The sequence below is a fragment of the Anabrus simplex genome, chromosome 4, assembly GCF_040414725.1.
Source record: "Anabrus simplex isolate iqAnaSimp1 chromosome 4, ASM4041472v1, whole genome shotgun sequence".
NCBI lineage: Eukaryota > Metazoa > Arthropoda > Insecta > Orthoptera > Tettigoniidae > Anabrus > Anabrus simplex.
In genome coordinates, this window is record NC_090268.1 from 106,929,934 (window position 1) to 106,945,724 (window position 15,791).

The window sequence follows — 15,791 nt, forward strand, 5'->3', positions numbered from 1 at the left end:
CGGAGGATTCAACTATCATAGTGGCCCAATGTGGACTCGGTGGGTTCGTGAAGGCATCCATGTCCGTAATAAAGGTTCTGGGCCCTCAAGACAGATTACAACAAGTATACATACTTATTTCGTGCGGTTACTACGCCCTGGTAAGGTGGACCCGCTGACCAGGGTAGATAGCGCATTTCGTGTATAGAAAAGTAATATATGCTTATTATATCTCACGCGTTGTTATGACATTTGCGCTTGCAATCCAGGAGACTCCCTAGAAGATCCTACGTCTTGCGCATTTTGTCGCGACGACTGACAACAGTCCGACTACGGATTCACCGTCCAGTGGGTAGCCTGTCGTTAACACCAGAGTAGAAACGGACACGTTTGGAGTAATACCGTAAGTGGGAGGCAAGGTCCGATGACGAGTGGCAACGAATCATGTTCAACAATAAATCATGGTTCTGCCCTAATACGGAGGACCATCTTGTGTGAGTATGGGGGCGCCGACCGACCAGTTAATTTCCTGCCAATTCTACGGAAGGAGACACCGCCAATACTCATGATGCAGAGAGTCATAAGGTATGACTTCGGGTCACCTCTGGTAGTGATTCGGAGGACCCTGACGACACAGTGGTACATGGCGTCCTGTGATCTCATGTGCAATCCCTCATGAGACATCATCATTAAGACAATTATTATCTATACACATGTCTATGAACTGCTTGTGTCATGCTGAGGTACTGCCGTGGCTAGCAGTTTCCTCAGATCTATTCCCGATAGAACATGTGTTGAACCAGCTCAGAGGCCAATTCTGACCCAGTGCCGACTGCAGGATATCGAGAGCCAATTATAACTGGGGGCCGACTTGTCCCAGGAGATAATGCGACGTCTGTACGACTGCCTTTTGAACGGAATCGGCGCATGTATCAAGGCACAAGGGGATGCTACAGCAAAACTCCTCCAGTGACCGGAATCACTGTCGGTCTGGGACAAGTCTCTCTTGTAAAATATGTCTTCGAAGCGAAGGTGCGGTCTTCCGACTAGTGTCACACCTTTGCGTTAACTCACCATGCAATGAGGTTTTTCGTATTCGTTAAGAGTTCATGCGCCCGACGTGACTCATCCATTTTTGAGTCGCCTATGGATGAGCAAGGCAAATATGCAGGAGACAACAGCATGCTGCAGGGCTTCGATTTTGGGCAACCTTATTCTTAACGAAATATGGAAGATACTTCGGAGATGGCGGAGACGAAAGCCATGAGGCCGTTTCCCGTTAGGGTTACCCAGTTGTATTTCCTCTTAAAACAAAAACTTTAGTTTAATTTTGTCATGGTATGTACAATATATTACCATACTTTTGTGAGAATTCTCTACATTTAAAATGTCAACATGAGCATTCAAAGTCAGATTATTATCAATATAGACAAAACGTATGGTTCCTTGAGCAACCAGTTCGGTTGTACCTAATTTCTAGAAGTAGGGTTTAGATAGTTTATCTCCCGTCGGAGCTTAGTTATTGTAGAACTAGTTTATCAGCCAAGTATTCACAAATTTACAGGTGAATTGCTTCCAAAATTCTCTAACGAAAAGCCCATGATTAGAGGATTTAAATCAAAGGAAATACGAAGTCAGTTATTTACTATCAAAACGAGTTAAAATGTCTGTTCTATTCGCGGTCATCATCTATTTATGGCACGGAATATAACAGAACATATTAAATGTGCATGTGAATACAGTTTACGAGCATGAGTATTGCGAACCGTTCCAGCTAATAACAGTGTTTTGAGATATTTATTGGCGTTGCGTGCGTAGCACGGGCAATGTGACCTGCAGCCTGTTTACTCGCGCAATGTGTATCGGTGTATCTCCCCGGAGATGAATTCTGCTCTTTGACGAGTAATAGTGCTATAAAGTGACCGACTATATTTTATTAGCTCTAGACAGCCATGCCATCGATGTTAGACACTCTTCTTTCTCACTGGCTCGCCTTCAGGTGAAGTTATCCTAGCAGAAGGAAACTGTATCTTTTTCTTTAGCACCTTACTACTAATAAGGGAATTGTTTGAGTGGGACTTGACAGATTTCAATGCAATTTGGCTAGATGTTCAACTAAAAAACGTAAACTCGTGTCCTCATCCCGAGGTGGTGGAGCTCTTTTCAGGCACACCCCCATTGGAGGTGAGCTGCGTGTACCATTTGAACCTCATACCAGCCCTCCTGCCATTCTTAAATTTCTGGCAGTACCGGGAATCGAACCCGGGCCCCCGAGGACGGCAGCTAATAACACTAACCGTTACGCTACGGGGACGGACAGATGTTCAACTGACATATATACATTTAATGGTAATAAATTAATTTGCCGTAAAAACAACGGAGTGTTGTAATTAAGTTTTGAAATATAACTGCGCTGTTCAGTCCTGATCATCTGTAGCCAATCTGTAGCTGAACGCGACCAAAAGACACATGAGGCTTCGCACTGTACTGATGAAATATAATTGAAGTCATGATTTTCTTTGCCAATTTATTGAAAAATACTGCTGAACAGAGAATGATGTATTTTGAACAACCTAGTAGACATGTTCGACCTTCTTATAATTTTGGATAATCACAGGTAAAATATGCATCTTTTTCAAATTTCAGTATTTGTGAAGATCTTCACCTCCACTCATTGAAGAGAAATACTAACTAGTTTAGAAGAATAGAACTGCGGTGGATCATAACTATCATCGAGGTAAGTCAGGAGTTTGTGTTTTTATCTATTTTAATCAAGACAGTATTACACTGCGAGTTAGTTGTCCAGAAATTTCAGGTAATTTAAAGTTAAAGTAATATTTTTTAATTTTTTTTTTAAATTTACTCAAGAAAGGGCACCTGAGCCGAGGCTCTTATGGCGCAATACAAGATTAAATATTGGCAGAGTTACAAAATATTGACAATACAATAATAGCTTATTTCTAAATACGTTACAGTCTCACAAATATAAATACAATATATAATACCCCTGTACATTACTTGGTTGAAAGATTTACTGCTCATTTTCTTTTGTCCATTGATTATTTATTTTTTGTTTAAATTTTGAAATTGTTGTTGCCTGTTGTATATGTTTTGGAAGAGCAGAGTAGTGCCATAAGGAGTTACAACCATACTTACTAGTTTTTACAAATTCGGTATGGACTCTCTTTGCTCCTCGAGTGTTATATGAGTGTATGTCAAAATTTGTAATACAGATAGTGTTTGTATGAACCAATTTATGCTTAATTTTATATACCATCATAGCTGAAGCTCTATCACGTAACATGTGGAGTGGTAGAAGTCTGCATTTCTTAAACAAATAATCTGTAGGTGTTAAGGGTGGTAGATTAAAAAGTATTTTAGTGCTCTTTTTTGTAAAATGTTAACTTTTTCAAAGAGTTCCTTATTGCAACATCCCCAAACATGAATCATATAAGTCAGGTGACTTTCAATGAGAGCCTGATAAATGCTGTAGATTTTAAAAACTTATGGTTGAATTTACATCTTAGTCTGTGAAGCACTCCAATTGTTGGAGTTATTTTTTTGCGTATAATTTTAACTTGCTCGTTCCAGTCAAGCATTTCATCTATTTTTAAACGTAGAAATTTAGTAAATTGTACTCTTGGTAAAGGATGATCGAAGAATGTTAATGTAATATCAAGAGGAGGTGCACATGCGGGCTTGTGAAAAAATCATGTAGTTGGTCTTGCTAAGATTAATGGATAGTCTATTGTTTGAAAGCCAAGTTTGTAGTATTCTAATTTCATACTGCATTTTTACCTCAAGTTCTTTAGCAGAGGTACCAACATGGAAAATATGTGTATCATCTGCAAAAAGAGATAATTGTCCTTGTAATTTTAGGGAGCCTATATCATTCAAAAATATTAGAAATAAAATTGGACCCAGTACTGATCCCTGAGGAATTCCAATTGATATAGGAAGACATAAACTTTTAGCATTTTTATATGAGACGAATTGTGATCGATCACTGAGATAATCCTTAAGCCAGTTCAACGCTACACCTCTTACTCCTGCGTCTTCCAGTTTTCTGATCATGATCTCGTGATCAACTGTGTCAAAGGCTTTTCTTAAGTCTATAAATAACCCAGAAGCTAATTTTCGTGAATCAAGAGCTTCCTGCAGTTTAATGATAATATCCTCAACAGCATTGCATGTGCTGGAATTTGGAATAAAGCCATATTGATATTTATAAAAGTAATTATTCTTAAGAAGGAATTTCAATAATCTTATTTTAACAATTGTTTCTAATATTTTGGCTAAAATGGGCACAATAGAGATTGGTCTGTAGTTGTTTATGTCTAATTTATCTAAGCCTTTATGGATGGGTATAACTTTGGCAATTTTTAACAATGTAGGAACTGTACCTTCAGCTAACGATTTGTTAATAAATGCAGTGATGTATGGAACTATTTCGGTTGATAACTGTTTGAGAATTGTGTTGCTTAAACCATAACAATCGCAACTATTGGAATTTCTTAGTTCTTTTATCATACTTGCTACTTCTTCATTGTCAGTTGGGTACAAGAATAAAGAATTTCCTGGAGCTGTGTGATAACTATATGGATTACTGGTATTGGTTGTAGGCAAATTAACAGCTAGATCCTGACCAATACTAGTAAAATATTTATTTAATGTTGTTGAAATATCACAGGGGTTGGTGATTATATTATTATTAATTTTTAGTTGAATATCTCTATTGTTGCTATTTGTTGTTTGAAGTATCTCGTTAACTAATTTCCATGGATTTTTACTAGAAGCTAACCTGTTACTGTAATAAGAATTTTCAGCTTCTCTTTTGAGTTTAGTGACCTTATTACAGAGTATTTTATATTCATCTTTTAGATATTCTGAGACATACTGGCATCCCCTTCCCAACCTATAATGCTGTCTCTTGATTTTCCCATATATTTTATTTTTATAATTTATGTTGAGGAGTTCAGGAGTCATCCATGGACATCCTGAGTTTTTATGCATTGATTCAGTTATTTTCTTAAAACTGGATATGCTGGCTTCTGCTAAGAGATTAGTTAACTTATTAACAGTAGTTTCACAGTTGTCATTAGCATCAAGTATCAAGGGATTTTTAGATAAAAGTCTCCTGGCGCTTTTAATGTCTATTTTTAGGGTGTGTGTTGTGGTGGAATATTTAAAAATACTACTACTATCTCTTACTGGGATGTCAAGATCACAGACCAGTATATTGTGATCACTGAAGTCACTGTAAACATTATACACAATTTTTTTTTACAGGGTGCATTAATATAAATATGATCCAAAAGTGTAGAACTCTTTTCTGTTACTCTAGTGGGATATATATTATTACATGGCAGTTGGCCATAGCATTCTCCTAGTTTACTCAACTCAATAGATTGCTGATTTTGTGATATTTTATCAATAGTAAAATCCCCAATTGTAACACAAAAGTGCCAACTATTCTTGTTCCATAATTCTTCAAGTTCACTTCGAAAGGACTTTCCGAATTTATAATGTGAGTTATAGCAAGCTAAGATAAGTATTTCCCTTTGAAACCCACTGATTTCTATTAATAGTATGTTGTATGGTTTTTCTATACAGTTAATTGACAATAATTCTTTGGCTTGGTGCTCTGATTTAATATAGATAAGAATTCCACCTCCCCTATTATAATTTCTAGAGCAAAAATAACTGTCCTAGTTATTTAGCATAAAATATTTCTCTTCTTCAGGATATAGCCATGTTTCCACAATTATTATAATATCAGGCGCATGAGTTTGTTTTATTAGAGTGCACAGTTCTAGCCACTTTTTACGAAGACTTTGAGCATTAACATACAGAATACGTGTGCTATGAATTTTCTGTTTTAGTTCTTCTAGATCATTTAACTGAATCTCTGAATCATCTAAGTTACCTATAATATTCATATTTAGATAATTCATGTCATTAAACTAAGAATAACATAACCTAGTTACGCCGATTCTAATTTTAAGATGTCCTCTATGCTCCGTATGGTTACCATCTGTGAGGTGTCATCTTTCCTAGCAAATATTTTCCCTTCTCTGGACCATATATACTTAAATCCTGTTGTTCTAAGGTCCTTTACCCCCTTCAAGAGTCCCTTTGCTCGGATTATTATTTAATAGTCTGATTGTATAAGAACTAGCTATTCTACAGCTCACAATAGCATTAGGGGTGTTGCTACCTAGGACCCCTATTGGTTATACAACTCTCGACACACAACAATCGTGTGGGCAAGAGTTTACTTAGAACTAGTTCCTGTAGTGCAAGCTGTGCGACGAACCAGTAACTACGACTGTAAACTTGATAGTATATCATTGGCAGTTATTGCGTGAAATAACGTATTCATATGAAAACGTGTGAACCAATACATTTTCTCAAAAGCCTGGGAACGTACTGCATGTTCAACTATGAACTCCTTAACACCATTAACGAAAGTGAAAACCGAATGTCAGTATCTTAAGCTGTTCACCGCTCATTTGAGGTGGACACCTTAGCTAAATAACCCTGCATAATTTGTGAATAACTGTAGATAGGATGTACACCTACTTGGATACTTTTTTGCTATTTGTTTTACGACGCAGACACAGATAGGTCTTACGGCGATTACTTGGATACTAGAGGAGTGAATTAAGAATTCATGTTCTTTGAACTTGAGACGGGAAAGATGTGCTTAGCTACATATGCAACCCCCATTACACATGTGTGGAACGTGAAATCTAAAATGCCCGACTTTGCTCCAATTCCTTTAGCAGGGGTGATGGGCAACGCTCTCGAGACCGATTCTCGTGTGCTGCGACCTGTGCGACGCGACGTCCCAGTAACTACGAGTGTAAGCTTGATAGTTGTCATCAGCAGTTCTCATATGGAAACGTGTGTGACGATAAATTTTGTCAAAAGCCTAGGAAAGCACTGCATATTGGACTATGAGCTCCTTAATACCATTAACGAAAGTGAAGACAAAATGCAAGTATCTTAAACTGTTCACGAGTTATTTCAGGTGGACTTCTTATCTGAATAACCCGTATAATTTGTTAATAACTATTTTTAGGATGTAAACCTACCTGGATGCCTCACAATCGTTGTCGGCAGGGTATCTTCTTGTGATTCAGACCGGGGCGGAGGTGTTCTGTGACTATTCCTCTTCATTTATATTATGTGTTTTTAAGTGTCGGATCATTCCAGAAGTATTTTACTTCTTTTGAATAAACAACACAGCGGGCTGTGCTATGTTACATCTCTTCAAAACAACCGACATCCACAACTTAGTTGCATTTTGGACATTGTCTTCAAGTTGTCGCGTACAGTTAGACACAATTACACATTGCACTGTTGTATACCGAAGTACCTAATTATTATTATTATTAACAAATACATCGCAAATGGGAAATATCCCGGTGGCAACGGTCACTTACAGTAGTGTAATGACAACCAGCACACTGATGTGGGCAAGTTTTCCTTCGTAATCAGGACCATAAGTGATTGGAGTCAATTACTTGCAGCAGTCTTTGATAGATTCTCTTCTGGTATCAAATCGTTCAAGAAGATGATTAGTGCTAGTGTAAAGTAAAAGCTGTAAGCGACGGACACTGAATTTGTGATTTTCTGCTGGATTTAGAATGTGAAACTAGTAGTATTTCTTCTAATATTTTCTCTCCATTGAACTGCTTGTTGTACTCTTGTTGTTGTAGTTGTTGGGTAGTCATGTTTTAACTTTAATATCACTTGTAGTGTTAAGGTAGTATTAAGTTCAACCTATAGTATTGTAAGCCATAGTATTAAGTAATGTAAATACTTAAGTTTGTGTGAATTTGTGTATAATGATGCTGGATTTAGAAAGTTAAACTAGTAGTATTTCTTATCAACTTTTCTTTCGTTGTTGTCGTTATAGTTGTAGGGTAATGTGGTTTAACTTCACTTTATTATCACTTGTAATGTTAAGCTAGTAGAAAGCTCAACCAATAGTATCGTAAGTGGTAGTTTTAAGCACTGGAACACTGAATTTTTTTTATAATGATGCTGGATTTAGAATGTTAAATTAGTAGTACCGTACATATTGTAATATTTCCTTTCTATGGAATTGCTTGTTGTAATCATGTTGTTGTTGGGTAATTATGCTAACTTTACATATGACGCGAATACTCTATAACATTGTAAGGAATTATTTCCTTCGTCACCAAAATATCGGTAAACACAAGCAGTGGTCATAATATGATACGGAATGTGGGGTCTAATAACGACGCACACCTACCTATCGAAAGAACTGGAGCAAACTCAAGCAGTTTAGATTACACGTTCCACTCATGCGTAATGGTAGTGGCACATGCAGCAAGGCGCATCCTGCCTCGTCTCGAGTTCGAATAATGCACGCCTCTAGTACTGTATCCAGGTAGGTGTACCTACAGTAGCCGTTAGTTTCTGTACTTAGCCTATTACTTCGTGAACTTACAACTGCGTACAATGCCAGAATGCGTATCCTTTATAATTATGTTATACTGCGTCAAAATATAGCTCGCTAGAAATGAGAGAAATGAACGCCGTAGTCGCTTGTTGACACGTATTTACGGAATGGAGAAGGTGCGTGGTTTGCTATTCGCATACTCAGCAAAAACAAAGGTCTCGAGATCTTTCGAAATTTCTCGCGGAAAATAGTGTCTCCACTAGTCTCGAGATCTCGTCTCAGAGTGCCCATCACTAGTCGACAGGGTAGCTTCTTGTAATGCAGACCGGGCCGGAGGTGTTCTGTGACGATTCCTTTTCATTGATATTGTGCTTTGGTAAGTGCCGGATCATCCCGGAAGTATTTCTGCCGATGTATTTTACTTCTTTTGAACAAGCAAGACAGCGGGCTGTGCTATGTGACATCTCTTCAAAATAACCGACATCCACGACTTACGTTGCGTTTCTGACATCGTCTTCAAGTTGTCGCGTACAAATAGTACAATTTCACATTGCACCGTTAAATATAGAAGTGCCTAATTAAGACGGGAGTACTCTATAACATTGTAAGAAATTATTTCCTTCGTCACCAAATGTCGGTAAACACAAGCAGTGGTCGTATGTTATTGATGTGGGGTATTTTTTTTTTTGCTAGTTGCTTTACGTCGCACCGACACAGACAGGTATTATGGCGACGATGGGACAGGGATGGGCTAGGAGTGGGAAGGAAGCGACCGTGGCCTTAATTAAGGTACAGCCCCAGCATTTGCCTGGTGTGAAAATGGGAAACCACGGAAAACCATTTTCAGGGCTGCCGACAGTGGGGTTCGTACCTACTATCTCCCACATACTGGATACTGGCCGCACTTTAGCGACTGCAGCTATCGAGCTCGGTGATGTGGGATCTGATAACGATGTACACCTATCTGTCGAAAGAATTGGAGCAAACTGAAGCATTTTAGATTACACATTCCACTCATGCGTAATGGTGGTTGCATATGCAGCTGGGCGCATCTTGCCTTGTCTCGAGTACCTACATTAGCCGTCAGGTTCTGTACTTAAACCACGTATTCGTGTACCTACCAGTGCATACAATGCCAGAATGCGTATCCTTTACAATCATGTTGCACTGCGTCAAAATAGACCTCGGTAGAAATGAACGCACTAGTCGCTTGTTGACACGTATTTAGGAAATTGAGGAGGCCCGTGGTTGGCTATTCGTAAACCCGGAACAAACAACATTTAGCTCCGACTACCTGCAGGCCTACGACACGCTGCTCGCCGCACAATGCGGGGACAACGCTCTCGAGATCTCTCGAAATTTCTCGCGAGAAAAAGTGCCTGCGCTAGTCTCGAGAAATCCCGAGAAATCTCAAGACCTAGTCTCAGACTGCCCGTCACTACTTGGAACTATTGTACAGTAGATAGACAACATTTCAATGCTATAAACTACGACTGCATAAAATACGGGCACTAGTAATAGTGAAATGAAATGGCGTATGGCTTTTAGTGCCGGGAGTGTCCGAGGACATGCTCGGCTCGCCAAGTGCAGGTCTTTTGATTTGACGCCCGTAGGCGACATGTGTGTCGTAATGAGGATGAAAATGATGATGATACACCCAGCCCCCGTGCCAGTGAAATTAACCAATGGTGGTTAAAATTCCCGACCCTGCCGAGAATCGAACCCGGGACCCTTCCGACCAAAGGCCAGCACGCTCACCATTTAGCCATGGAGCCAGTCACTAGTATTAGTATTATCTACGAAAGGATCGCATATTTTATACAATGAAATGGACGAAAAGAGTTTTTTTTAATACGGGAGGGATTTTCGTGATAACTTCATCCGAACCGGGCGAGTTGGCCGTGTGCGTAGAGGCGCGTGGCTATGAGCTTGCATCCGGGAGATAGTGGGTTCGAATCCCACTGTCGGTAGCCCTGAAGATGGTTTTCCGTGGTTTCCCATTTTCACACGAGGCTGTACCTTAATTAAGGCCACGGCCGCTTCCTTCCAATTCCTCAGCCTTTCCTATCCCATCGTCGCCATAAGACCTATCTGTGTCGGTGCGACGTAAAGCAAATAGCAAAAAAAAAATACAGCATACCACGTTCACAACCTCAACCAAATCATAGAGAAGAGAGAAGAATTTAACCAACCGCTCTATATAGCCTTTGTTGATTACACCATGGCATTTGACTGAAGTGGACATTCAAGCATACGTAGGTATTACGAAACGAGGGAATAGAAACAAAATATATAATATTTTGGAAATAATTTGCGTGATATGGACATTGATTCCCATAGGGAATCAGAAATATTTGTTCCGAATGAGTAAATTTATATTGGTAAAATAATTTGCAACCAAAGCATAGGTAACATGAAGACAGAAAAGGAGGGAGCAGCTTTCTGTCTCCATACAGGAGTAAGACAGGGCGGTCCTATTTCCCCCAAGCTCTTTAACTGAGTGCTTGAAGGCGTATTCAGAGAACCAGAAAAGAACAACACATTTGGCATACAAATAAACGGGAAGAGATTGTCACATCTAGGAGTTGCTAATCGCAAGTACCTCATGGGAATTACAATAAATGATTCTTGAATTCAACGTGACCACCGGGCGAGTTGGTCGTGCGCGTAGAGGCGTACGGCTGTGAGCTTGCATCCGGGAGATAGTAGGTTCGAATCCCACTATCGGCAGCCCTGAATATGGTTTTCCGTGGTTTCCCATTTTCACCCCAGGCAAATGCTGGGGCTGTACCTTAATTAAGGCCACGGCCGATTCCTTCCAACTCCTAGGCCTTTCCTATCTCATCGTCGCCATAAGACCTATCTGTGTCGGTGCGACGTAAAGCCCCTAGCAAAAAAAAAAATCAACGTGACCAGCAGAACTGTGGGAGTCTCAATAAATTAAAATAAAACCAAAGTAATGCCCAACAGGCCACCAAACCCATGAACAATTGTTGGAAAAATGCTGCAGTTTGTAGAATAATATGTATATTTAGTCCAACTAACCGCATAATGGAGAGCGCCATCTTTAGGAAGAGCTGCGGGATTGAGACATGATCCGGAAAAATAACCTGCTAACCTGCTAAGCCGCGGAACATCTCGGTGAAAGAACGGTTTGAAAGGAGCGTGAGACTGAAAAAACCTTTGGTTATTATGTAAACAATAGGTGTAAGCCTTAGAAACAGAGATAGGTAGGTTGTGTAACCGTAGTTCACAGTTGCTTGTATCGGAATAAATAAATAAATAAATAAATGAATAAAAGAATAAATGAATAAATGAGTAAATAAATAAATAAATACATAAATAAATAAATAAATAAATAAATAAATAAATAAATACATACACTGACTGACAGAGCAAATGCAACACCAAGAAGGAGTGATCAGAACTTTATGCCAATTGCAGGGTAGACTGACGTCACTGAGGTATGCTCATGATGTGAAATGCGCCGCTGTGCTGCGCACGTAGCGAACGATAAATGGGACACGGCGTTGGCGAATTGCCCACTTCGTACCGTGATTTCTCAGCCGACAGTCATTGTAGAACGTGTTGTCTTGTGCCACAGGACACGTGTATAGCTAAGAATGCCAGGCCGCCGTCAACGGAGGCATTTCCAGCAGACAGACGACTTTACGAGGGGTATGGTGATCGGGCTGAGAAGGGCAGGTTGGTCGCTTCGTCAAATCGCAGCCGATACCCATAGGGATGTGTCCACGGTGCAGCGCCTGTGGCGAAGATGGTTGGCGCAGGGACATGTGGCACGTGCGAGGGGTCCAGGCGCAGCCCGAGTGACGTGAGCACGCGAGGATCGGCGCATCCGCCGCCAAGCGGTGGCAGCCCCGCACGCCACGTCAACCGCCATTCTTCAGCATGTGCAAGACACCCTGGCTGTTCCAATATCGACCAGAACAATTTCCCGTCGATTGGTTGAAGGAGGCCTGCACTCCCGGCGTCCGCTCAGAAGACTACCATTGACTCCACAGCATAGACGTGCACGCCTGGCATGGTGCCGGGCTAGAGCGACTTGGATGAGGGAATGGCGGAACGTCGTGTTCTCCGATGAGTCACGCTTCTGTTCTGTCAGTGATAGTCACCGCAGACGAGTGTGGCGTCGGCGTGGAGAAAGGTCAAATCCGGCAGTAACTGTGGAGCGCCCTACCACTAGACAACGCGGTATCATGGTTTGGGGCGCTATTGCGTATGATTCCACGTCACCTCTAGTGCGTATTCAAGGCACGTTAAATGCCCACCGCTACGTGCAGCATGTGCTGCGGCCGGTGGCACTCCCGTACCTTCAGGGGCTGCCCAATGCTCTGTTTCAGCAGGATAATGCCCGCCCACACACTGCTCGCATCTCCCAACAGGCTCTACGAGGTGTACAGATGCTTCCGTGGCCAGCGTACTCTCTGGATCTCTCACCAATCGAACATGTGTGGGATCTCATTGGACGCCGTTTGCAAACTCTGCCCCAGCCTCGTACGGACGACCAACTGTGGCAAATGGTTGACAGAGAATGGAGAACCATCCCTCAGGACACCATCGGCACTCTTATTGACTCTGTACCTCGACGTGTTTCTGCGTGCATCGCCGCTCGCGGTGGTCCTACATCCTACTGAGTCGATGCCGTGCGCATTGTGTAACCTGCATATCGGTTTGAAATAAACATCAATTATTCATCCATGCCGTCTCTGTTTTTTCCCCAACTTTCATCCCTTTCGAACCACTCCTCCTTGGTGTTGCATTGTCACTGTCGGTCAGTGTACATACATAATACCGCGTTGAGTAGCTAAGGGCCGGCTCCGCTGTCTAGAGGTAGCGACTAGAGAGCGTACCTTTCATCGGGAAGGCCCGGGTTCGATTTCCAACCAGTTCAAGAATTCTTACCTGGGATCCGAGGGCTGGCTCGAAGTGCACTCAACCTATGTGAAGACAATTGGGGAGCTAACTGACGGTGGGACTGCGCCCCAGGCTTAGCAATATAAGAATATCTTAAAGGCAGGGATAATTCGTCGCCCTACTAGCCGATGGCGGAAATGCTGCTCATCTCGTAAATCTTTTATGTGTCATGGTGGTGGTGGTGGTGATTTTTGTTTTAAGAGGAAGTACAACTAGGCAACCATCATCAAGAGAGTAGATTTTTCAAGGGATTCTAAATTTCAATTTTTAGTGTCCTATTCGGTTTAATAAAATCATGTTTTATTATGATTATTACTATTTTTAATGGTGATTTTCAAATTCCTCCGTCAATAAACAAATAACATTTTTCATTTTTGTTTCCTCTTAATTTGTTCAGTGAGGATTGTTAACTAGTGGTACTTCCTCTTAAAACAACAATCACCACCACCACCTGACCATGCGTCGCCTCGTAATGTTTGGGCTTAGCAGTAGTCAAGGTCCATCAGGGATGTACAGTCAAGGGGTATGACTTGGTATTTTAATAACTTACACGGTGAAGCACTGACTTTCTGAGTCTAAGTAAGCCTATGCTCTGTGAATTCGTTGAATGAACCAGACTGAAGAAATGTTTTCCTAATTCCATCGTAGCACAATTACGAATGCACTTCTATTTCAGATGTAATACGTCCATGTTAAAGATGATGCATGGCTTTAGTATAGAAAGGTAGAGAATTCCTTAGGAATACGTTTAGGTTTGTGTTGAAAGGGAAAGAAACCTTGCGGATGCGAATACCTTCAGAAGTCGGCTCCTGTAATATGTCACTGACACCAGTCACATCAATCATGTTCATTTTTCTTTGGCTTTCACAGCTTCAAGTGCGCGACTTCACGTGTGCAGATACGCTATTTCCTTCATTTCAATATACGTGAGGAATATAATCAATCAGACGGAATGCACAGTGACGGAGGAATGTACATGTCTTGAAGTAAATGTGTTGTTAAAATTGAAATATGTCTGAAGGTTATAAATCTGAAATCACTGTTTAGTGCTACGTTTCACCTGTGGTACGGATGTTATGGAAAATGAAAAAAGAAAATCCACAGTCTGTTTCCAGTCATTCGACCGGGTCACGGATGGAATTTTTTTAGGTAAACCTTAAAACTCCGTTTACAAAAATGCCAATGTGATTGAAAATTCCTTTCGAGGAACCATTCTCCGTTATTTAACAATTAGGAGCTTAAAATAATGCAGATAAGCTCCTTGAACAATAGTCTGGTCTTGCTTGCACGAAGATTCTGGAAGTTTAGTATTTTTCGCTAGTCTACATTGGTTTCTCTAAATTTTCTTTTGATATACAGATTCGATGCATAATTAAAATCAAAATTATTACTTGTTGTATGAGGGGTTGCTTTCCTTTATTTTTAGTCAGAGGACAGGAATTGTACCGACTGCCGATGCCTTTTGCACTCTTTTGGGGCAATGATTAATGACTGACAGATGAAATGAAATGATATTGGAGAGTTTTGCTGGAATGAATGATGACAGGGAAAACCGGAGTACCCGGAGATAAACCTGTCCCGCCTCCGCTTTGTCCGGCAAAAATCTTACATGAATCAATCGGACGGAATGCACAACGACGGAGGAGTGTACGTGTTTGAAGTAAATTTGTTGTTAAAATTGAAATATGTCTAAAGGTTATCAATCTACAATCATTGTCCCAGAGGAGTGCGACAGGCTGCGGCAACCGGCACATTTCCTATTTTCGCCGCTAAGTGGGGGCTTCATTAATTATTTAATTAATTAATTCATTCATTCAATTCCTGGCCCGGTCGAATGACTGGAAACAGGATGAAGATTTTCACCGTCGATACGCCTCGAAATACTGTTGTGACTATGTTGAGGGGATAAATACTGACCCGCGGCACATGTTTCACTTAGAATGAAAATTCGTTGATATAGTTACTGCCATATTGAACCTTAGAGAAAAGAAACTTTCTGGCCAGATTTCTTTAATAATGTTATTTGCTTTACGTCCCACTAAATACTTGTTAAGACTTTCGGAGACGCCGAGGTGACGGAATTTAACCCCGCAGGAGTTCATTTACGTGCCAGTAAATCTACCGACACGAGGCTGACGTATTTGAGCACCTTCAAATACCACCGGACTGATCCAGGATCGAACCTGCCAAGTTGGGGTCAGAAGGCCAGCGCCTCAACCGTCTGAGGCACTCAGCCCGGCGGTCAGAGTTCTAAGCTGAAATATTATCACGTAGCGGTGTAGAATAAGGTACGACCAAACTTTCAGCACAGATTCCTCAGAAGTAGAAGAAGAAACTATGTTATGTGGACATGGGCTCGGAAACACTTCAATATCAATACTAGAATCAGGACGAATAGAAATGTATAGTGTGACGATTTTGCTGGTTGATATGTTCCTTCAAT

General features: G+C 40.9%; 1 protein-coding gene across 1 annotated transcript in view; it reads right to left on the minus strand.

Moving 5' to 3' along the window:
* Positions 1-15,791, minus strand: part of LOC136872189 (sodium/potassium/calcium exchanger Nckx30C) — a 431,713-nt gene that overhangs the window by 161,908 nt on the left and 254,014 nt on the right. The window lies entirely within an intron of this gene.